At 45.6% G+C, this 24,087-nt stretch overlaps 1 long non-coding RNA gene across 1 annotated transcript in view; it reads right to left on the minus strand.

Annotated features, from left to right (window-relative positions):
* Nucleotides 1-24,087, minus strand: part of LOC134933246 (uncharacterized) — a 259,257-nt gene that overhangs the window by 224,260 nt on the left and 10,910 nt on the right. The window contains exon 2 of the long non-coding RNA XR_010179656.1: nt 11,007-11,097. This is a non-coding gene — a long non-coding RNA (uncharacterized LOC134933246). The remainder of the gene's footprint in view (nt 1-11,006; nt 11,098-24,087) is intronic.

Consider the following 24,087-nt stretch of genomic DNA (forward strand, 5'->3'; position numbering starts at 1 on the left):
ATTTGTTCCCCTACTGCCAAAAAAGGTTATTTAGGCTATGGCTGTTGCTCTTGGCTTCTGACTCCATTGTCAAATCCACAAACTCCTGCTGAGCATAAGTATAAAGAGGCACATATAGCCACTCAATCCATGACAGAATGCATCTTTGCTTTTTTTTCTGTAACAAAAAATTATTCAGAATGCAAAATAATATATAATTTGGCAAACATGTTTGCTATTGTGCTCTGCTGCCATCTATTGCATAGTAAATAAACTACTCCTTCCCAGATTATGCAATAAACAGGGAGCAGGCAGAGTTTTTTTTTTTTTTTTTAGCAACAACTATGTGTGCACAGAAAGTGTAAGGTGCTAGAAAGGCAGATTAGGGCTAAGTTTATTGTCAATTATGTCAGCTGTTAGTATTTAAAAAAAAAACACTTAGGTTTTCATGTATAAAACAGTATAAAGATTGCTTCCCATTTAATTAGTGTGCATGTGATACATTTGGACCAGTAGGAAGCAATGAGGAAGTTCTGTTTAATTTTACATCCAATTTTGCTGGGGATTTTAATAGGGATTTGAGGTCCAATTTTGGAAGGGATTTCATAAATGTAATTCTAAATCCCTTCCTAACATGACTACACATCAAATTTGATGTGAAAATCTAATGCAAAATTGATTTGTAGTAAATAAGGGATTTTTCAAAAAGTTTAGAAATGCAAAAATAATCTGACTTAGCCCAAGACAGTTTGATACCTCATTGTATTGACTAATGTTTGTCTTCTATCACATGTATCCTGTTATATTCAATTAAACCTACTCTGGTACTAACTTCTTTGCTCAAGCACTTACCAACTTGTAGGCATCTGCCAATACATAATACATGTTCAATATATCTTAGGGCCATGATACTTGTTTAATATATTTTGGAGGTAATTCTAGACATTTAGATATAAACTGGGCCTATCAAACATTCACATTTGAAATGGGCCCTAATAAACATTTCAAGTATAAATTAGGTCATAATAAATATTTGATATATAAAGGAGACCATTGTAAATACTTCAAATATAAAGTGAGCAAATGCAGTTTGCAAATACACATTTTATTTTGAAATACTATGAATGAGGGAGTATTTTTTAACAGTAATAAGTAACAATGGTTTCCCCCAATTGTAGTTGAATGTTAATCGCATGCCGTAACTGGCCAGTATGTGTTCAGCCGAGCATTGTGGAAATGCTTGGTGGAACATCACCAGGAACTCAATTCCCCCTTTAACCACTTGCTTGGCATGGTCGCATCAGATGCGACCATGCCTGCAAGTGCTTTATCTGACCTGGTCGCACAGGCTGTGACCAGTCAGATTAACTGTGTACAGTGGCAGGGAAGAGAAACTTCCCTCCGCTGCTGCTGGCAGAGGCCTCGGATGGTCCCTCTGCCTCCGTGCACCCTCCCCCTGTGTCTGCCGTGCTGCCAATCATTGCTGATCAGTCAGCATTGCAGGATCCCCCACCCCAGCGGCTGCAGACATTAGTAGCCCCTGGTAAGGGTAAAAGAACTCCCCCAAGCCACCCTCAGACCCCCCCTGTGTACCTGGCAGCTGTCCGGGAACTAAAAACTAAAGTTGCGATGTTCCAGATGTTCTGATATTCCCGATTGATGTTTCGTTGTTTGGGGACAATATATTTATTGGGGGGGAAAATAAAAAAATAAAATTTCTTTTTTTTCACTAAAATCATTTTGGATAGGGTTAAATTTATGGTCTTCACCTAATTCACTTATAAAAAAAACCCAGACAATTTTGGAGCAGTTTTTGGGGAAATAAATTGTCAGTTAAGTGGTTAATAAACCTGGCATTAGCTAAACAGACAGTTTTAAATCACATCTAGGGAGATTGAGGTATATTTACTAAGTCTTGGATGGAGATAAAGTGGATAGAGATAAAGTATCAACCAACCAGCTCCAGTTATGAGCTGATTGGTTGGGACTTTATCTCCGTCCACTTTATCTCCGTGTAAGGCTTAGTAAATAGACCCCATTGTTACAGGATTCAAACCAACAAACTTTTTGAGGACATCAATTTAAAAAGATTGCTACTTTAAAGCTTGCATATTAAATGGGGAATGCCTAGGGGAAACAGTTGGAAAAAGATTTGGGGGTATTCATTGATAATAGGCTAAAGAAGGCAAGTAAGATGCTAGCGTGCATAAAAAGGGGAATTGAGACAAGGGACTCGGATGTAATCCTGCCGCTGTATAAGGCATTGGTACGTCCGCACCTGGAATATTGTGTTCAGTTTTGGGCACAATTGTAAAAAAAAAAAAAAAGACGTCAGTGAACTCGAAAGTGTTCAAAGGCGAGCTACTAAATTGATTAAAGGCCTAGAAGGAATGGACTATAAGGAAAGACTTACTAGGCTGAATATGTATACACTAGAAAAGAGGTGCCTAAGAGGAGATATTATTAATATCTTCAAATATGTAAAGGGACATCACAAAGAGTTATCAGAGGAATTATTTATTAAAAGAACACAGTTTAGGACACGTGGGCACTCGCTGCGACTGGAGGAAAGTTCAGAACGCAATGGAGGAAAGGGTTCTTCACTGTTAGGGCAATCAGGATGTGGAATTCCCTGCCAGGGAAGGTGGTAATGGCGGACTCTGTAATTGGATTTAAAAAAGGAATGGATACATTTCTGAATGATAAAGCTATCCAAGGTTATAATACTTAAAATATCAACGTGGTTAATCCGGGGGTAACATGAGTTATAGTAGCTAACTAGTCATAAAACATTATTCAGCGGGTATGTAGATTCATCACAACTTAAAACAGGTTGAACACGATGGGCAATTTGCCTCTATTCCACCTCAATTACTATGTTACTATATTAAAACTCCCAGACAAAAATGCAGAATGTTGGGGGCTTGTAGTGCCTCCGTTTAGTAAATATGCCCCATGCACTTGGAAAAACTGTTATCGCCTGAGTTCTTATGTGTGTAATATTATAGTCTAATTGATTTTTTTTTGTGGGGGGTGGAGGGGGCGCTTAAAAAAGGTCTATAAATGTAATATATCTGTGTAACTACTAAATTGTGGGAGCATTTTAAAGATAAGTTATGCTTAAAATATAAATCAATTTCACTTAAATAATACACTTCATGTGTCAACCATACAGTATTTAAATAATAGTAAAACAAAAATGAGTTATGCAGAGTTTGGACACAGTGAATTCCTAAGAAGACATCTGGCAAAACATAAAATGATTATGTCAACCTGCTGTACCTTGGCTTCCTATAATAGTTACAAATCTACGCAAGTATAGCTTGATCTGGGCTACATCATTAGACTGCATGGCACAAGTCCAACTTACTGTTAGACATATTATTTCACATCTCTCTTTGAGAGCGATGGCTTTTGTTCTCTGCCAGCAATGTTCTAGGGAAAACATAATATTATTAAGGGCAGCTACATAATAATAGTGTGTAGTAGAAGCAGAGCTGGTTTTATACAGAGTGGGGCCTGGGGCACACATGAAAGGAGGGGGTCAAGTCTAACTGTCATAAACATACAAAACAGTTGTGTCCCTCACACGAACATTAGATAATTAACGTTTTTCATTTATACAGTACTTACCTATAATTAGCAAAAAATCAATATAAAAACTAGAACAGTGGTTCTCAAACTCAGTCAGGATCCCAAACAGTTCACATTTTCAAGGTCACCTAGCTGGAAAACATGAACTGTTTGGGGTCCTGAGGACCAAGTTTGGGAACCTATGAACTACAGTAGAACATTGGTAGACAAAGTATGACACTACAGATGCTGTGGAACTACATATCCCAGCATACCATAACACAGTTTTATTATGCCTAAACAGCAAAACGCCAATAATTCTACTAAAATACAAATAATCGGGTGCTGATGTTAATTATATTACCGTATATACTCGAGTATAAGCCGACTTTTTCAGCACATTTTTCTATGCTGAAAAAGCCCCCCTCGGCTTATACTCGAGTCAAGTTGTCAACGGCTGCAGCAGGCGCCGTGGGCTGTGTGGGCGTCCGCTGCAGCCGGCTCCAGGGACAGACACTAGAGGTCATTATTGACCTCTAGTGTCTGTGCGGCGTTGCTATGGGAGAGACGTCATGACGTCTCTCCCATAGAGATGATCGGGTGCCGGGAAGCGGGCGCCGGAGCGGGCGGCCAGACGGAGCGGTGGACAGACGGAGCGGCGGCCAGACGGAGCGGAGCAGCGCAGCAGCAGAAGAAGCGGTCGGGAAGCAGGAGCGGGGCAGTGGTAAGTATTGTTTTAGTGTGTGTTTTGTGTGTTTGTAAGCGGCAACGGGGGCACAGTAACAGGGGGCAAAGAAAGGGGGCACAATTACTGAGGGCAAAGAAAGAGGGGTCATAACTACTGGGGGCAATGAAAGAGGGGGCACAACAACTGGGGGAAAAGAAAGAGAGGGCATAACTACTGGGGGCAATGAAAGAGGGGGCACAACTACTGGGGGCAAAGAAGGGGCATAACTACTGGGGGCAAAGCAGCGGGGGCATGTTTTTATCTGGCACTGTGGGGAGATATATGTCACTGGGGGTATATGTGGCACTGGGGGCACAACCCTAGCAACAAGCATTACTACCTGGCAACAAGCATGACACCTACCGCATGAAACCCCTGGCAACGAGCATGACACCCTGAGCATGAAAACCCCCGGCACCGTGCATTTCCCACCCTAGGCTTATACTCGAGTCAGTAATTTTTCCCAGTTTTTTGTGGTAAAATTAGGTGCCTCGGCTTATATTCGGGTCGACTTATACTCGAGTATATACGGTATATAGATACAAACATTTATCACCTTTATAAATAGTAAAAATCACTGTGTAGCTCCCATTCGACACTCTGGGCTTTCAATAAGTAAGCACAATAATATAAGAAGGGTGGTTTAATTAAATACTTAAGACGTGCTCTAAAATATATATATATAAAAAAAATTTTACGGAAAAAAAAAAAATTTTTTATATATATATATATATATATATATATATATATATATATATATATATACATACATACATACACACACACACACACACACACACACACACACATATATATATATATATATTATATTATAAACAAATAAATTTGCAACAGCACATACAGTAGTTTTACAATAAAAACAATTTACGATAGTTTCACTGTCTATTTACTGATAGTTTCATCATATTATAGATGGAGTCCATTCCAATAATTGAGGAATGATTCCATCATAAATGATGTAATTACAGATTCCACAGATATCCACTTATGCCAATAGCTGCAGTCTAACTGGACATGTTGTTAAAAGTGGAAGTGTAGTATAGCAGAGCCCAGGGCCGTAACTAGGTGTGTGCAGAAGGGGCATTGCCCACAGCGCACACCTAGTTACAGCGCATATTCCCCCTGCTGACAGCCGTACCTCCCGATCCCCCTCCCCTGTGTGCTCTTCCAGCATCAGCTCTAACCAGCGAAAGCCCCTCATACAGTCAGCGGCAGCGCTGGCTATCAGTAAGACCCCCATGTGCTGCGCTCCCACTGCCCGCCCCTGACTACTGCGCTCCATCAGCCCGCCCCCTCTATTGGCCCCTGTGTACTGTGCTCCCACGGCCCCCCCTCCATCGACCTCCGTGTACTGCGCTACCGCGGCCCGCCCCCTCTCTTGGCCTGCAGTGCAGTGTACAGAGGGAGCGCTGTGGCCGCCCACACACTACACTACACTCCAGTACAACACACTACAGTACAGTACGCTACACTAAAGTACGCTACACTACAGTACTCTACATTACAGCCTAAGGGTAGGGGGATGTAAGGTGCTCTGTCTGCCGTAATGAGTAAAAGGGTGCTCTGCCTGCCATAATGTGTAAAAAGGGGGACTGTCTGCCGTAATGTGTAAAAAGGGGGCCGCTGTCTGCCGTAATGTGTAAAAAGGGGGCCGCTGTCTGCCGTAATGTGTAAAAAGGGGACGCTGTCTGCCGTAATGTGTAAAAAGGGGACGCTGTCTGCCGTAATGTGTAAAAAGGGGACGCTGTCTGCCATAATGTGTAAAAAGGGGACGCTGTCTGCCATAATGTGTAAAAAGGGGACGCTGTCTGCCATAATGTGTAAAAAGGGGACGCTGTCTGCCATAATGTGTAAAAGGGGCTCTACCTGGTGTAGTGGTGCTACTGTGCGGCATAATTTGAATAATGGAGACTACTATGCATCGTAATATGAATTGGTATTATTTTGTGGCCACACCCCTTCTCCGTGAAGCCAAGCCCCTATATTTTTCACGCGCCTGCGGCACACACTGCCCCTATTTTATATAGGGGGGGGGGCCGCCAATGCCATTTCTTGCACACAGCGCCAAAATGTCTAGTTACGGCACTGGCAGAGCCAAACAGTAACTTATGAGCAGTCACTATGCCTCCCTCCTATTTGCTGTATATAATTGCTCACCAGTAACAATGTATTGTGGTTCTGGGATTTTTTAATAAAGCAATCAGTTACAGTATGCCACCTGTTGTGGATTGATGTTAGTGAGTTGCGGGAGTCAACGATAGCAGGGGGAGGGAGAATGTGGCCACATTGTAAGCTGTCCGCCTGTGTGGTCTCATACAGAGCATATGCTGCCCTAGGCAAGATTTTTGGCTGGTGCCCCATAGCACTGCCGCTAGTTCCGCCTCTGACACTGCACCCCTTTCCCAGCACTATTACCCCTCACCCATAGCAGTCCTCATTTTGGTGCTCCTTTTAATAAGAAACAGTGCGCACATTCATTGCACAGCCCAAAACAGGGCATGTTCTTGCTGGGAAGGGGCATTGCCCCACAATAGTACCCCCAATTCAAATTATGCCACACATAATGCCTCACAGTAATGCCCCTTACACATATGACACATATTATTAGTGTCTTTATAAACATAATGCGCCTTACACATTATGCCAAACTTTATTAATGCCCTTATACACATAATGCCCCTTACACATGCCTCTATTCTGTGTGTGACTGCATCTGCATATGAAATGCTATGTTACAGTGATTTCCAGCAATACATTGTAACATAGCATTTCGTATGCAAATACAGCCGCAGTTACACATAGAATAGAGGCATGCTGCATATCAATTTAATCAGCAGAAGCTCCTGGTGCCCCTACGCACTCCTAGTTTTACTATGCCTAGGGCCGGCTCTGGAGTCTCATACGCTGATTGCTTGTAACACTCTGGGGTCAGTGAGAGTGGCAACCTATGCTTCCTTGATGCGTCTCTCCACTTCTATTGTGTTGCGTTTTCTTCACCATTCTGAAGAAACCTAACTTGAATATAAATTCTGTGAGCTTCTGCATTAGGGGTACTAGGAAGCAGTGCCGTAACTAGACATTTTAGTGCCTTGTGCAAGAAACAGCATTGGCTTCTCCCCCCATATTTAAAATATGGGCAGTGGGTGCCGCAGGCGTGTGGCAAAAAATATAGGGGCATGGCTTCATTGGGAAGGGGCATGGCCACAAAATAATACCAATTCATATTACGCTGCATCGTAGTTTCCATTTCTCAGAAATGCCACACAGTAGAGCCACTTACACACATTACACTAGGTAGAGTCCATCACACATTTCGCTAGGTAGAGCCCCATTTTACACATTACAGCATGCCGAGCTCCCCTTTACACATTATGGCAGGTAGAGTCCCCGTTTTTACACATTACACCAGGTAGTGCCCCCTTTTTACACATTACAGCAGTAGAGTCCCCCTTTTTACACATTACGGTAGCAGAGTCCCCCTTTTTACACATTACAGCAGCAGAGTCCCCTTTTTACACATTACAGCAGCAGAGTCCCCGTTTTTACACATTACGGCAGCAGAGTCCCCGTTTTTACACATTACACCAGGTAGTGCCCCCTTTTTACACATTACAGCAGCAGAGTCCCCCTTTTTACACATTACGGTAGCAGAGTCCCCCTTTTTACACATTACAGCAGCAGAGTCCCCTTTTTACACATTACAGCAGCAGAGTACCCGTTTTTACAAATTACGGCAGGTAGAGTCCTCCTTTTTACACATTACAGCAGCAGAGTCCTTCTTTTTATATATTACAGAAGCAGAGTCCCCCTTTTTACACATTACGGCAGCAGAGTCCCCTTTTTACACATTATGGCAGCAGTGTCCCCCTTTTTACACATTACGGTAGACAGTCCCCCTTTTACACATTACTGCAGACAAAGTCCCTGTTACGTTCCTGATGCTCAGAACTAGAAAGATGTTGCAAAGGGAGTCCAGAGCACCAGGACGTGACGCTGAAATAGGGAGGGAATGGGAATAGCCCCTAGCACCCTACCTCCATTGTTTTACCCGTGTGGTCAGTTCACGCCTGAGTGACTATGGTTTCTTGGGCCCACGGCAGCCGCGTTTGAAGGGCGGATTAGCTCTGCCCAACTCCGATGCCCCCTGGTCTTAGTGTGAGACAAAGCGTGAACCGAGACATGATAACAACAAGGGGACCTCTAACTAAAGCAAACAGAAGCTAGGGGCTACTAACTACCCTAAAACTAAATATATGTGCGGCACGCCGCCAAAGGAAAAGAACAAAAGATATCACTGTCCACTCCCCCACACGGCACCGCCGAGTTCTGGGGAGGACAGTGAAAAGCGGAAACCTCCGCAAAAACCACCAATACAAAAAGTACCAAAAGGACTAAGCTGCCTAGGCCGCAACACGCGGCAGAAGCCGCTACTCACGAAACCGGGAGAGAACCCCAATAAACGAGAACCCCCAGATGAATGCAACAGGTTCACTTGAACAGGAAGGATTCCCAGGACCGGCTTCAGAACTCCAGGACTCAGGAGCACAGGGAGCAGGATCGACCAGATACAGCTGACCAGGAACAGACGTTACAAGGCAGGAACAGCATACAGGAAGCTATCACCGGCGTCTGTGCCAGGTAGTGAGGGAGAATATAACAGGGAGCCCTCCAATAGCTGCAGCAAAGCTTAATTAGTAATGTCGTGCAGCTGCCCTGCTGCACGACCAGAGCTAACAGGTGTATTGATTGATAGGAAGTAACGGGGAACGTGGTTCGTCTGTGGCGTCCCCGTTGCTAAGGGTCCGGCGGCTACGCGTGCACGGCGTCCCAGCGTTGCCAGGGACCCGGCGGTTCAGCGCGCACGTCGTTCTGGCGTTGCCAGGGACCCGGCGGCTCAGCGCGCACGGCGTCCTGGCATTGCCAGGGACCTGGCGGCTCAGCGCGCACGGCGTCCTGGCATTGCTAGGCGCCGGGCAGGAAGGGAGGTGCGGCGGCCGTGAGCGTCGCTCGGAAGCAGACCGAGCGGCGCCGCGGACCGCGGCACCTAACAGTCCCCCTTTTACACATTACAGCAGCAGAGTCCCCCTTTTTACACAGTACAGCAGCAGAGTCCCATTTTACACAGTACAGCAGCAGAGTCCCTTTTTACACATTACAGCAGCAGAGTCCCCTTTTTACATATAACGGCATATATAAGTATTTCTGGAATAATATCACTTACAAGTCCCTCCAGGAAGAGGACCAAGCAATGGGCTGTAGTTATAGGATACAGCAGCCAGTGGAGGGACTGAGGCAGTCGGAGGTTACAACAGAACAAGGGCACACAGCACAACCCAGGATTTGCAGGTCTTTGAAGGGGGTGGGGCCAAATTCCAGCTTCTTTACATAAAGAAAGATCAGAAACCCCCCTGCGTGCAGGGCAGCGCTGCAGTGGTGGGAGGCGGAAGGCAGTGAGAGTGAGCAGGCAGTCGCTGTGCGGGTGGTTCTGCCAGATGGTGCGCCCACAGTGCAGTTGCGCTGTGTGCAAGGCACCACTGGCACACACCTAGTTACGCCCCTGCTAGGGAAGATTTGGGTTTGTTATATATGACAACAGATCATCAGCAAAGGATGTTAGTTTCATTTCCCTGGATCTTACCCCAATACCTCCTAATTCTGTCCAGTCCTGCAGATGTCGGAGCATAGGGTCTAACATCAGGTTGAACAGGAATGGAGAGAGTGGACATCCCTGTTGTGTGCCTCGGATCATTTTAACTATTTGTCTGATATTTCCGTTAATAAGTAAGGAGGTATGGTGATTCATATAGAAAATGAATACAATTTATCAACCTTTCACCAAATACCCTTGTATTTAGGACTTTGTATAAAAACGGCCATGCTATAATGTCAAAGGCTTTATTGGTGTACAAACTGAGTAATATACTAGGTTTAGATGTAGATTGTCGATGTCTGCAATCACTGTTCTAATTCCTTTATCCGACTGTCGGCCAGATACAAACTCCAATTGATGATCTTTCAATAGATTAGAACAAATCGATTGCAGTCTGTTTGCCATAATCTTGGCCAAGAGCTTGCAATCCAAATTCAATGGGTTGGTAGGAGGACTCCTTTTTGGGATCCTTCCCAATTTTTAATATAAGTATTGTAAATGCCGAATTGAATGTAGGATAGTGAGGACCATGTCTATGTATATGTTGGGAAAGGTCAGCTAGTATGAGATCAAAGATCCTGCCGAAATCCCATCCGAACTGAGAGATTTTCTTAATTGTATCGCTTCGATTTTAATATCACAATTGAGTATCTCTTGCTGTACTTGAGATAATTTGGGGAGGTGCGACTGTGCTAACAGATGATCCATAAAGGAATACTCCTGTGAGGTGGATATATACAGTTTAGAGTAAAATGTATGAAATATCTTAGTAATCTCTTCGTTATTGATAACCAGCCGCCCATGTTCTTGGTCCTGTATTGCTGTTACCCCATCTGTACAATCTATTCCTTGAGTAATCTAAAGATGTCTTCACCTGAGCTAACAAGTAACTTTCTAGCAACTGCCTATTCGGTTTATATAGCTTGAAAGTATCATCTTACGGATTCAACATATATGTCCTTAAGTTCTCTGAGACACTATGAGGTAAATTTACTAAGGTGGGAGTTTTACAACTGGTGATGTTGCTATGGGTATGCGCCGTGTATGTGCACATACCGTCGACCATGCATGAGCCTCCAATCGTCCACTCCCCCATCCTCTGCCAGTTTGGCCTTCTCCTTTTGACTTCCATTCCTATTGAGTTGAGCTGAAACATAAAGAAAAATGTAATCCCTAGAAAAATGCATAGAAAAACCAACATTCCAAATGTTACTTTGAGAATTAACAATAGTTTTTCACATAAATGAACTAGGAATGGAAAAACTGACATTTTGTTTCAGTAAACAGGGCTTACATCAATTTTTCTGGAGAAACTGCATAATATGTATCAATCTCTACATCAGGCTTTTTCAACCAGTGTGCCGTGGCACACTAGTGTGCCGCGACCAGTTGCAAGGTGTGCCGCGGAGCCAGAGCAGCTTCCTGCACCTTCAGAGTGAACTGTGTGCCCGGGCTCTTCTTAGAGGATCAGTCGTGCTCCGGCCATGATGTATGCCTTGAAGACGCGGCGGTGTGATATCATAGTTCTTCTCACCACTGAGCCAGCCCACTCACCTGCACACACATCTTTCCAGTTCCTGCCTGCATACACAGCTTTCCTTGCCGACCCACATCCACACCTGCCCGACCGGCCACTGCTCAGTATTCGCAGCACTCCACTATGAACAACCCCCGCCACTGAGGGACAGGGAGGAGGACTAATATTTGTTATTTTTTTTCTCCTGTGGGGAACAATAGGATTTATGTGGGGAGAATAAGGATTTATGGGGGAACAATGTGAATAATTAATGTGGGAGCAATAGGATTTCTGTAGGGAGCAATATGATTTATGTGGGGAGCAATGTGATTTTTTTTTACTATGAGGGCCAATGTGTGTTTTTTGTTTTTTTCTGTGGGGAACTGATGGTGTGCTTTGGCAATTATAAAATATTGTTCGGTGTGCCGCGAGTAAAAGAAGGTTGAAAATTACTGCTCTACATAGTACAGGTTGAGTATCCCATATCCAAATATTCCGAAATACGGAATATTCCGAAATACGGACTTTTTTTAGTGAGAGTGAGATAGTGAAACCTTTGTTTTTTGGTGACTCAATGTACACAAACTTTGTTTAATACACAAAGTTATTAAAAATATTGTATTAAATGACCTTCAGGCTGTGTGTATAAGGTATATGAAACATAAATGAATTGTGTGAATGTAGACAGACTTTGTTTAATGCACAAAGTTATAAAAAATATTGGCTAAAATGACCTTCAGGCTGTGTGTATGAGGTGTATATGAATCATAAATGCATTCTGTGCTTAGACTTGGGTCCCATCACCATGATATCTCATTATGGTATGCAATTATTCCAAAATACGGAAAAATCCGATATCCAAAATACCTCTGGTCCCAAGCATTTTGGATAAGGGATACTCAACCTGTATAAAATAAAATCAATTTTTGTGATACTGTATATAGCACTTGGGGGATGCGGTCAGGATCCCAGCTTTCGGGATGCAGACAGCTAAAATGCCGAATGCCGAAATCCCGACACGTCTTGGAATGCCGACGCCGGAATCCCGACAAGGTACACAACACCGGCGCTCGGATCCCAAACGGTCATCTGCCAGAGCGGGGGAGGTTTAGGCTGTGGGAAGAGGGAGTTAAGTTCAGGCGCCACCACTGAGGGTTAGGGTTAGGCAGTGGAGGGGGAGCGTTAAATTTAGGCTGTGGGAAGGGAGAGTGAGAGTTAGGGGGCCATGGGGGGAAGGTAAACATACTTACCTGCTGCCCCCTATCATTACGCTCACTGTTGGGATGCCGCAGTCGGCATCCCAACAGTTCGGACGGCCGTTTTTTCTTTGACTTGCCTCACTAAAATCGTCACTGGGCAGCTCCCTTTTGTCAGATTTTTTTTTTTTTTTTTTTACAAATGCTCTATAGAATTGTGAAAACAGAATCAAAATACCCTATAGAATTGTGAAAACCACATCATAATCCAGCTTTAATTTGACTTGTTTCATTGAAATTGTCACTGCTCGACTTCCTTTTGTCATAGATTAATGTTTCGTACTGTACACCTAATCCTTCCTCAACAAATGCTCTATAGAATTGTGAAAACTGCATCAAAATCAAGTGGTTCTCGAGATAAGCCCGAACAAAAACAGACAGATGTCTACAAGGGACTTTTTACTACCTTATGTATGTAGAGATTGACAATTTTTCTTAATGAATGAATTACTGTAGCTGAGAACATCTATACTTTAACATTTTTTTAATACATCTTTAGGATTTGTTTTTCTGTATGATGTATTTGGAAACAAAATGCAGCACCAAAATTGTTTTTTTTCTGCATTAATTAAAACTTTAAAAGTACAGTATTAAAAATGTATATAAGATTTATTTAACAATCTTATTTAAAAATATACATCTGTTTGTGTATGATACATTTGAAACACATTCTGCAGAATTACAGTACTGCGGGTGTTTTCTGTTTTGCAAGTTATCTTGGCCTCTCTATAACATGCCTTTATTTCTCTCTTGCCTTCTCTCTTGTTTCTCTTTAAGCAACAAGTAGCATATTTCTTGCTGAATTGTCTCTCTTCTGTGTTGGAAGACCAACTTCTGGGAAGTGCCTCTTGGTTAGCCACTAAGAGCTCATGCTGTTACTGGCTCACCTGTTTTGATATGTATGGTTGTTTTTTTTTCTATTTTGCTAACACCAATCTAAATTGTAGATGGTTTTTGTCACCTTCATTTTTTTTTATGTAAAATATAAGTGTACTAAATTGTCATCTTTTAATCTGCTCAATCTACAATACCCCTCCCATTGTGCAAGTACAATCAAAAAGAGTCTGTGGTTTGACTGTGGTTGCCATGGCGTTCTGAATTTCCACTTCTGTGTGAACTGTTGACAAAATCTAGACATTCTTTATATCCTTCTACTTGAACACACACACCTGTTCTCTTAGGGGAGTAAATAGGGGAGACAATGGAGGCAGCTCTTCCAGTGCTCTAGCTTCTGCTTTATGCATTACGGGGGTTGGGATTGGGTGACCAGTGGTTGGGATCCCGGCGGTCAGCACACCGATGCCAGGATCCCGGCCGCCAGAATGCCAGCAGGGGGGCGTACGCAACAAAGCTCTTTGTGGGCTCGCTGCTCTCGCCATGCTGCGGGCACAGTGGCTTGCTGCACTCGCCACGGGTTCTATTCCCCCTCTATGGGTGTCATGGACAACCACGAGTTGAAATAGTCCTGGGCCCCCTGCTAGCATTTTGGCGGCCGGGATTCCAGTGTCGGTATGCTGACCACCAGGTTCCTGACTGCCGGGATCATAACTACATCCCCATCACAGAGCAGGAATAAGCAGGAAGCCCAGGGCGTTGGGAATCTGCATCACTATTGCTAAAGGTGGACATTGCAGCACCAGCTCAGTATAGAGCAATAATGGCTATTGGATGATTTGAGACTTAAGTAAAATATGAAGAACGTATTGCAGTAATGCTTTGCAGCAAAGAACTGTGGCATCAGGTGTTTTACGATGTTTGATACACTGTGTTCTGTTATGACTCTGTTTGCCTTGGTGATACTGTGTGCTGTGAAGACTAGGGATGAGCGGGTTCAGTTCTCTGAGAACTGAACCCTACCGGACTCCACGTCCCGAGCCCGGATCCGAGTCAGGCTCAGGTTTTCCCGCCTGACTCGGAAACCCAAATGAGACAAAAGGTCATCATCCCGCTGTCGGATTCTTGCGGGATTTGGATTCCATATAAGGAGCCGCGCGTCGTGGCCATTTTCTCTCCAGGCTCGGAGAGTGTAGTGAGAGGACGTGTCTCCGTCCTCAGTGTCTGTGTGGAGGCAGGAAAGTGGGGTGGCGAGTCTTGTGCTGTGTTGTGCTGCTCAGTCCAGTCCAGTGTGTAGTTAGTGTCTTATGCTGCATCAGTCCAGCCAGTCACAGTGTTGGTGTCCTCTGCTGCTATATGTCCCCAGTGCTGCTGTATAAGTCCCTTGCATTTTTGCTGTGTTGTCTTGCATCAGACCAGGGGTAGTGTCTTGTGCAGCATCAGTCCAGTGACCAGTCACAGTGGTGGTGTCCTCTGCTGCCATATATCCAGTGATACTGCCGTATAATTCTCTTGATACTGGCGTGTAATTCCTGTGATATTGCAGTATAATTCCAGTGATATTGGGGGTAATTCTGAGTTGATCGCAGCAGGAACTTTGTTAGCAGTTGGGCAAAACCATGTGCACTGCAGGGAAGGCAGATATAACATGTGCAGAGAGAGTTAGATTTGTGTGGGGTGTGTTCAATCTGCAATCTAAATTGCAGTGTAAAAATAAAGCAGCCAGTATTTACCCTGCACAGAAACAAAATAACCCACCCAAATCTAACTCTCTCTGCACGTTATATCTGCCCCCCCCCCCCCCCCCCCCTGCAGTGCACATGGGCCCTCATTCAGAGTTGTTCGCTCGGTATTTTTCATCGCATCGCAGTGAAAATCCGCTTAGTACGCATGCGCAATGTTCGCACTGCGACTGCGCCAAGTAACTTTACTATGATGAAAGTATTTTTACTCACAACTTTTTCTTCGCTCCGGCGAACGTAATGTGATTGACAGGAAATGGGTGTTACTGGGCGGAAACACGGCGTTTCAGGGGCGTGTGGCTGAAAACGCTACCGTTTCCGGAAAAAACGCAGGAGTGGCCGGGGAAACGGTGGGAGTGCCTGGGCGAACGCTGGGTGTGTTTGTGACGTCAACCAGGAACGACAAGCACTGAACTGATCGCACAGGCAGAGTAAGTCTGGAGCTACTCTGAAACAGCTAAGTAGTTAGTAATCACAATATTGCGAATACATCGGTCGCAATTTTAAGAAGCTAAGATTCACTCCCAGTAGGCGGCGGCTTAGCGTGTGTAACTCTGCTAAAATCGCCTTGCGACCGATCAACTCGGAATGAGGGCCATGGTTTTGCCCAATTGCTAACAAACTTGCTGCTGCGATCAACTCAGAATTACCCCCATTGCCAATTAATTCCAGTGATTTGGACATATAATTATTAATTACAGTGATTTTGCCAATTAATTCCAGTGATTTGGATGTATAATTACAGTGATTTTGCAGTATAATTCCAGTGATTTGGATGTATAATTATTAATTACAGTGATTTTGGCAATTAATTCCAGTGATTTGGACGTATAATTCCAGTGATTTTGGCAATTAATTCCAGTGATTTGGACATATAATTCCAGTGATTTGGACATATAATTCCAGTTGGAATTGTTTGTGTCGCTTGGCTTAGTCATACAGCAACCTCGGTGCACCTTTTTTCTTCTTTGCATCATGTGCTGTTTGGGGCCTTTTTTTTTTTTATATCTGCCCTCCTGTCTGCCACTGCAGTGCCACTCCTAGATGGGCTAATTGTTTGTGTCGCTTGACTTAGTCATACAGCTACCTCATTGCACCTCTTCTACATATTTACATGAGGTGCTGTTTGGGGCCTAGTTTTTGAAAAGTGCTATCCTGTCTGACACTGCAGTGCCACTCCTAGATGGGCAAGATGTTTGTGCCGCACACTTGTGTCGCTTAGCTTGGCCATCCAGCTGCCTAATTGCACCTCTTTTTCTTCTTTGCATCATGTGCTGTTTGAGGACTAGTTTTTGAATAGTGCCATCTTGTCTGCAACTGCAGTGCCACTCCTAGATGGGCCAGGTGTTTGTGCCAAACACTTGTGTCGCTTAGCTTAGTCATACAGCCACCTCGGTGCAACTTTTAGGCCTAAAAACTATATTGTGAGGTGTGAGGTGTTTAGAATAGACTGGAAATGAGTGGAAATGAATGTTATTTAGGTTAATAATACCATAGGAGCAAAATTACCCCCAAATTGTGATTTTAGCTGATTTTATGTTTTTTTCAAAAATCATCCAGATCCAAAACCAAAACACGAAAGGGTGGTTTTGGCAAAACCAAGCCAAAACCAAAACACGAAACGTGCCAGCCGCACATCTCTAAGACACATCTGTGATGACACTGTGCTGTAATCATACAACTTCATCCTAGAACCTGCAATCACCCATGCATACATACACCTATGAAATAAATAACACAGACAACCAAATTGCCAACATTCAGGGAGTAAGGTAGTAAGGAAGAGACGGTGTAAATAAAATACATTTAACTAAAAACCACTGAAAGTTTACACAAATAAAACTACCTCTACATAGGGGGATAGGCCCAAGTTCCAGCCCAACCACCACCTCAACTCGAAAAGGGGGGTTTCTGTTAATGGCCTATTGCCACACCCTTTCGGGACAAGAACGGAAAGAGTAGTGGCCTACTACCCACCCTACTCTCCCCCAACTTGAGGTGCTCGTCATCGCATTGCCCCATGGGGAAAAGAGCCAGAACACCTCAGGGCACCTCCAACTGCAGTCACAAGCCAACTAAGCCATCCATACTAAACCAACCTTCTAACTAACTAAAGGAAATCTATGCCAACTGACCTAAACACGGAGAACAACCAGAAGACAGAGCAAGAAACAGAAAGTATAACAAACAAAATCCCAGGAGTTACAACGCCCGAAGAACCCCAATAAGATCTATTAACATCCCCCACTCGTATAGATGTACCCCATCCACCATGAACAGGCGGCCGTCACTAAGAACAAGGTGAAGATGCCTAACTAAAAAAAACCCTGCTGCCACTGCTCCCGGTCCAGTCCGCCAAAGCTCATAGCCCGGAGAACTGCGGGGCGCTGAGCAGCTACCCCGTATTTCCATACCTTTAGATGGGCCTGATTGTGTTGTGCTCACACAGTGTGCTGTGATTCCTCTAGGTGCAGTGATGACAATGTGCTGTGATCACACTGTGTGCTGTGATGCTTCTATGTGCTGTGATGACAATGTGCTGTGATCACACTGTGTGCTGTGATGACAATTTGCTGTGATCACACTGTGTGCTGTGATGACAATGTGCTGTGATCACACTGTGTGCTGTGATGACAATTTGCTGTGATCACACTGTGTGCTATGATAACTGCTGTGATGACAATGTGCTGTGATCACACTGTGCTATGATGACTCTATGTGCTGTGATGACAATTTGCTGTGATCACACGGTGTGCTGTGATGACAATGTGCTGTGATCACACGGTGTGCTGTGATGACAATTTGCTGTGATCACACTGTGTGCTGTGATGACAATGTACTGTGATCACACTGTGTGCTGTGATGACAATGTGCTGTGATCACACTGTGTGCTATGATGACTATGTACTGTGATTACATTGTGTGCTGTGATGACAATTTGCTGTGATCACACTGTGTGCTGCGATGACAATGTGCTGTGATCACACTGTGTGCTGTGATGACAATGTGCTGTGATCACACTGTGTGCTATGATGACTCTGCTGTGATGACAATGTGCTGTGATCACACTGTGTGCTATGATGACTCCGCTGTGATGACAATGTACTGTGATCACACTGTGTGCTGTGATGACAATGTGCTGTGATCACACTGTGTGCTGTGATGACAATGTGCTGTGATCACACTGTGTGCTGTGATGACAATGTGCTGTGATCACACTGTGTGCTGTGATGACAATTTGCTGTGATCACACTGTGTGCTGTGATGACTCTGCTGTGATGACAATGTGCTGTGATCACACTGTGTGCTGTGATGACTCTGCTGTGATGACTATGTGCTGTGATCACACTGTGTGCGGTGATGACAATTTGCTGTGATCACACGGTGTGCTGTGATGACAATGTGCTGTGATCACACTGTGTGCTGTGATGACAATTTGCTGTGATCACACTGTGTGCTATGATGACTCCGCTGTGATGACAATGTACTGTGATCACACTGTGTGCTGTGATGACAATTTGCGGTGATCACACTGTGTGCTATGATGACAATTTGCGGTGATCACACTGTGTGCTATGATGACTCTGCTGTGATGACAATGTGCTGTGATCACACTGTGTGCTATGATGACTCCGCTGTGATGACAATGTACTGTGATCAAACTGTGTGCTGTGATGACAATTTGCTGTGATCACACTGTGTGCTGTGATGACAATGTGCTGTGATCACACTGTGTGCTGTGATGACAATTTGCTGTGATCACACTGTGTGCTGTGATGACAATTTGCTGTGATCACACTGTGTGCTGTGATGACTCTGCTGTGATGACAATGTGCTGTGATCACACTGTGTGCTGAGATGCCCCTATGTGCTCTGACAACAATGTGCTGTGGTCACATAGGGCTAGAAGCGTCATCGCTTGGAAAGTGATAAAATGTAGAGAGAAATAGTACCGGCCAATCAGCTCCTACCTGCCAGGTCACAGGCTGTGTTTGAAAAATGACAGTTAGGAGCTGACGGGCTGGTTCCATTTTATCACTTTCCATGCAATGACGCATCTAGCCCTATAATGACTCTATATGCTGTGACAACTATATGTGCTGTGCTGTGATGACTCTACTCTGCCTAATTCAGACCGGATTGCTCTTCTGCAAATTTGCAGAGGTCTGCGATCAAATAGTCGCTGCCCATAGAGAGTGAAAACCCGCCCCGTGCAAGTGTGTGAATGCATGCGTACACCATGCAAAAACTTCTCCAGACAGCGGACATCTGCAAATCCGATTGTAACTCACTCACAATCTAATCTAATGATTGTTCCAGTCTATGCAGTATGTGCGTAGGTGCGATGTGAACAGGCTGATCAGGTCCGGAGCAGACGTCACACACCCTCCATGAAAACGCTTGGGAACGCCTGCGTGTTTCCTGACACTCCCAGAAAACCGCCAGTTACCACCCACAAATGTCCTTTTCCTGTCAATCACCTTGCGTATGCCTAGTGATCAAAATTTTCCCATCATTCTGTTGTTGTTTGGGCTTGCGCCTGCGCATTGCAATGTATACGCATGCGCAGTTATTTGATAATCGGCCGCTGTGCGATTTTGCAAAACAGTGATAAGGTCAGAATTAGGCCCTATGTGCAGTCATAGTCAGGAGAACGACGCCAAGATCCCGACAGCCAGAATACTGCGGGCCCGACTTATTCCCCCTCGGGTGGTGGCGTGGATCACCACCCAACTGGGGAATGTGACCGGTAGTTGGATTGTACCGGGAGTTGGGATGTTGGCGTTGGTATCGCGTCCGGTGGGATCCCGCCATCCGGCAAACTGATTGCCTCCCGTCATGGCACTGTGCTGTGATGATTCTATGTGCTGTGATGACACTGTTGGAGAGAGATAAAAGCACGGCTCCAACCAACCAGCTCCTAACTGTCATTCTTCAAACACAGCCTGTAACACGACAGTTAGGAGCTGAGTGGCTGATACTTTAACTCCCTCCACTTTATCTCTCTTCACCACCCCCCCCCCCCCCCCCCCCACCCCGCATCATCGGCCGTTGGTCACCTCCGTGGCCAATCCAGTGGTCAATCGTGCAGTGTGTCGGGCCCTTAATTCTAAAAAGCTGGCAGCTGCATGTGGCAATTCCTACTAGGATCACCTCTACACTGATGCTGGGCGAGATACAGGGCTAGATATACGAGGCAGCAGCTTTTGTACGCTTGCTGCTTCGCGGCAGGTTAGAGCTTAAAGTTTAAAGCACCAAGAACATCTAGTGTAAAGGCTGCCATGCTTTAGACTGAGCGGGGAATCCAATTGCAGGCGTGAAATGTAAAAACACCTGCGGTGCAGAGTATTATCCCGCAGCCGCAGGTTTTTGCTACTCAATTATAGGACACAAAATGAGAGTTTTTTTTTCCCACCTCCAGAGCAAGTCTGATTTTTCCTAAAATTGTTATCTTTAGGAAAAATCACTGGCATGCTCTGGCATCCCGGCGGCATCCACGCCCCTCCTCGTCTTCCTGCCTCGGAAGCCAGTCATCTGCAGCAGGGTGAGTATGTAATATGTGTGTGAGTGTGTATGTATGTGAGTGACCCCCAGTGTATGTGACTCCCCCCTGCAGTGTAATCCCCCTAGAGCCGGCTGCTGGGAGAAGTACACCTCCAGAGCCTCCAAGCAGCCCCCACCCAGTGGCAAGATGCAGGAGAGACCACTGGAAGCCTAGGAAACCACCAGAGAGCACCAGAGAGGTATGTTTTTTATTTTTTTCATGCGCTGCACGGGTTTTCAGCTCTGCAAATTCCATGACCATTTTTTGGGTTGGATACCGTGGGTATCGGGGGCGTGAATGCCCGCAGTAATCCAAAATTAGGCATGAGATATGCAAGGCTTTTTACCTCACGGAACTTTGCGCACAATTGAATTCCGACCTGATTGTTTGTGCTGTAAATTATAAGCTCCAACACGCAGAGAAATCACTGCTTCATAAATATAGCACACAGTGTTCGGCGACGTGTCTCCCAACAGGTATGGGTGGGCCATAATTGCTTACCATCCCACATCCTGCGGGAGTCTCCCGGTTTGCTGTGGGACCTCCTGATACCCCATGTTTTAGATTAAACACCCCAGATTTCCATACCCCGTCAGTAATGTGATTGTGACGGGGCTTGGACGAGAGGATCCAGAGCCCTGACTTCTGCTGCAAGCCCATTGCTCCTCCCACCCTTGTCACTCATCACCTGACCACTGACCAGGAAGCAGTACAGCGGAAGGAGAAACAGGAGCCGGCAACCAGGGACATGGCATGCTAGGGCTGCTAAGATTTAAGCCCTGGGGAAGTCGCTTGTTTCTGCAGCCGTATCATACCTCCCAACTGTCCCAATTTTCACGGGACTGTCCGGCTGTCCCACCCACGGGCCGCAGTGTCCCGGGGAGGGGGGGGGGGGGGGGGCAGCTGAGAGGCTCCTGTCACTGCTGCTCTGGGTAGCAGAGCGGCGTTGAATTGATGCTGTGCGCATAGCGTCTATTTACAGGTGACAGAGGGAGAGGGGGCATGCCAGCAGCTCACAGAGTGTTGGGCATGCCCCCTCAGTGATGGTAAAAGGGAGCATGACTTGCGATTGCGGGCTCTGCAGTGAGGGCACGCCCCCTTTACATAGGACACACCCTTTTGGGGGGCACGCACTTTGTGCGTGTAAAGGTCCCTCTTTTAGGAATGGCCATCGGTGTGGTTGCCATCGATGGTGATATGGAAAGTAACAGTCAATGGCTGCCAACTATGCAGTGGATAACCATCGATGGTCATCCCTGTTTTTTCACTTACTGGCCCATGGGACAATCAGAATACAGGGGCGGGACACTGCATGTGTCGGGGGCGGAGCTCTGCTCTGTGTCCCAGCACCACATTTAAAAAAAAAAAAAAAAAGGAAAGGAATTCGGTTATACCTTTCCATCTATGGAGGGAAACCATCTGTTTCTCCCCCATCGATGGCAAAAGTATTCAACATCGCCATAAACCATCAATGATTTTGAATCATCGATGGCCATCCCTACCCTCTTTGTGATGTGAAAAAGTTAGGAGGTATGCCGTATGCTGCATAGTGCATACACGTGCAGGACTAGTCCTGGGCATATTGCAGTAGTAGTCCTGTCAGGAGCATCAGTGGCACAATGAGCGTGGTGGGCGGAAAGGGGAAGGGGGGGTAGGGAATGGAGGGAGGAGAGATCTGCTTTTATTATATCTGCTCGTATCTATTCTGAGCAGATCCAGAGGGGGATCATGCCCCCAGTGTGGCAATATCTACTAGTCAGCCCTCGGGTAGGCATTCTGGTGGCTATTCCTCCCACCTTTTCTAAGTTCAGAGGATCATCACTGCTCAGTCCAGCCCCTCGTACTCGCTACTATGTCACTGCAGTTCCTGTTCCCTAGCTACATGTGGCTGAAGTCTTATTTCACACAGCCACATGTACCTTCAGCTAACTCGCTACCTGACTGGCACATGCAGGTCCTCCCCCACCCCTATAATTGTACTTACTGCCCATCAACTGGGGGTGGGGCCAATGACAAGCCCCCCCCCCCTTTACTGAATTCTCGCAAATTGCAGCATATTGTCACAAGGGGCGGGGCCTAGAATGTAAGGCGTTTGTCCCCATCAGTACCCTGCAGCAGCATGAAGTAAGAGTATAAGAAGTAAGAGTATAAGACTGTGTATGTATGTGTAGGTCTTATAGCAAACAGATGTATGTGTTTTTACATTTATTTAGTATATGTTTTATATAATATGCGTGTGTGTATCCAAAACTGTGAAGAAGCCTGAAGTTGGCAATACATGACTGTGGTCATTTGCAACTCAATCTCATATAACACACAGGCATTAAGCACTTAGTGGACTGGATGCATACCTCCCAACTCTCCTGATTTTCGTGGGACAGTCACTTTTTTGGGGGTCTGGCCCGCTGTCCCTCCTGCGGGCTGCAGTGTCCCGTGGTGGGGCGGGGCAGTTGGGAGGCTCCTGCACTCGCTGCTCTGCTCAGTTCAGAGCAGAACAGCGGTGAACAGAGTCTGTGTGCATGTGCCACATGAGTGAGTGAGGCAGAGGGACTGGGGGCATGGCCAGCAGCTCAGAGAGCGCTGGCCGTGCCCCCAACTGTGATGAATATGGTATTGTGTCATTCATGTGAAGCTAGCCCCCCTTTCAACAGACCACGCCCCCTTTTTGCCGCGTGGAGTCTTGAGTTTAAGCATCCAGATGTTGGGAGGTATGCTGGATGTGTGTGTAGGGTTCCTAGATGTAATGTTCAGGTCTTTCCTTCTGCCTACTACTGATATTTTTCCCCTGATATGTATAAGTGTCAGGAGGTGTAGGAGAGCCCACGTAGTGTATGTGATGAATGCACTGTAGAATAAATATCATAATGGGCAGTCCCAAGCTCATACCTCCCAACATCAGGAGACGGAGAAGCGGGACTCCCTGGTGCGCTGCAACGGAAAGGGCCTATATAAAAGGAGTGTTGCTTTGCGGGATAGCCGCGATCGCGAGCCTCGCTCCCTTTTTCCATCACTATCGGGAAATGCCTAGTTCTCTCTGTGAGCTGTGAATAGACGCTGTGAGTGTGCTCATAGCCAGTAGCGGATCTTCCCACGGGTAAGCATGACTTTTGCCTGGGGCGCCGCCTTCCGGAGGGTGCCGGCGCCATCCGGAGGGTGCCGGCGCCATCCGGAGGGCGCCGCACCATGGCAAGATCCGCTACTGTGTCATCCGCTGTCCCCCGCTGTGAAGGGAACTCGATGCTAC

Source organism: Pseudophryne corroboree, chromosome 6 (assembly GCF_028390025.1).
Source record: "Pseudophryne corroboree isolate aPseCor3 chromosome 6, aPseCor3.hap2, whole genome shotgun sequence".
Classification (NCBI taxonomy): Eukaryota; Metazoa; Chordata; class Amphibia; order Anura; family Myobatrachidae; genus Pseudophryne; species Pseudophryne corroboree.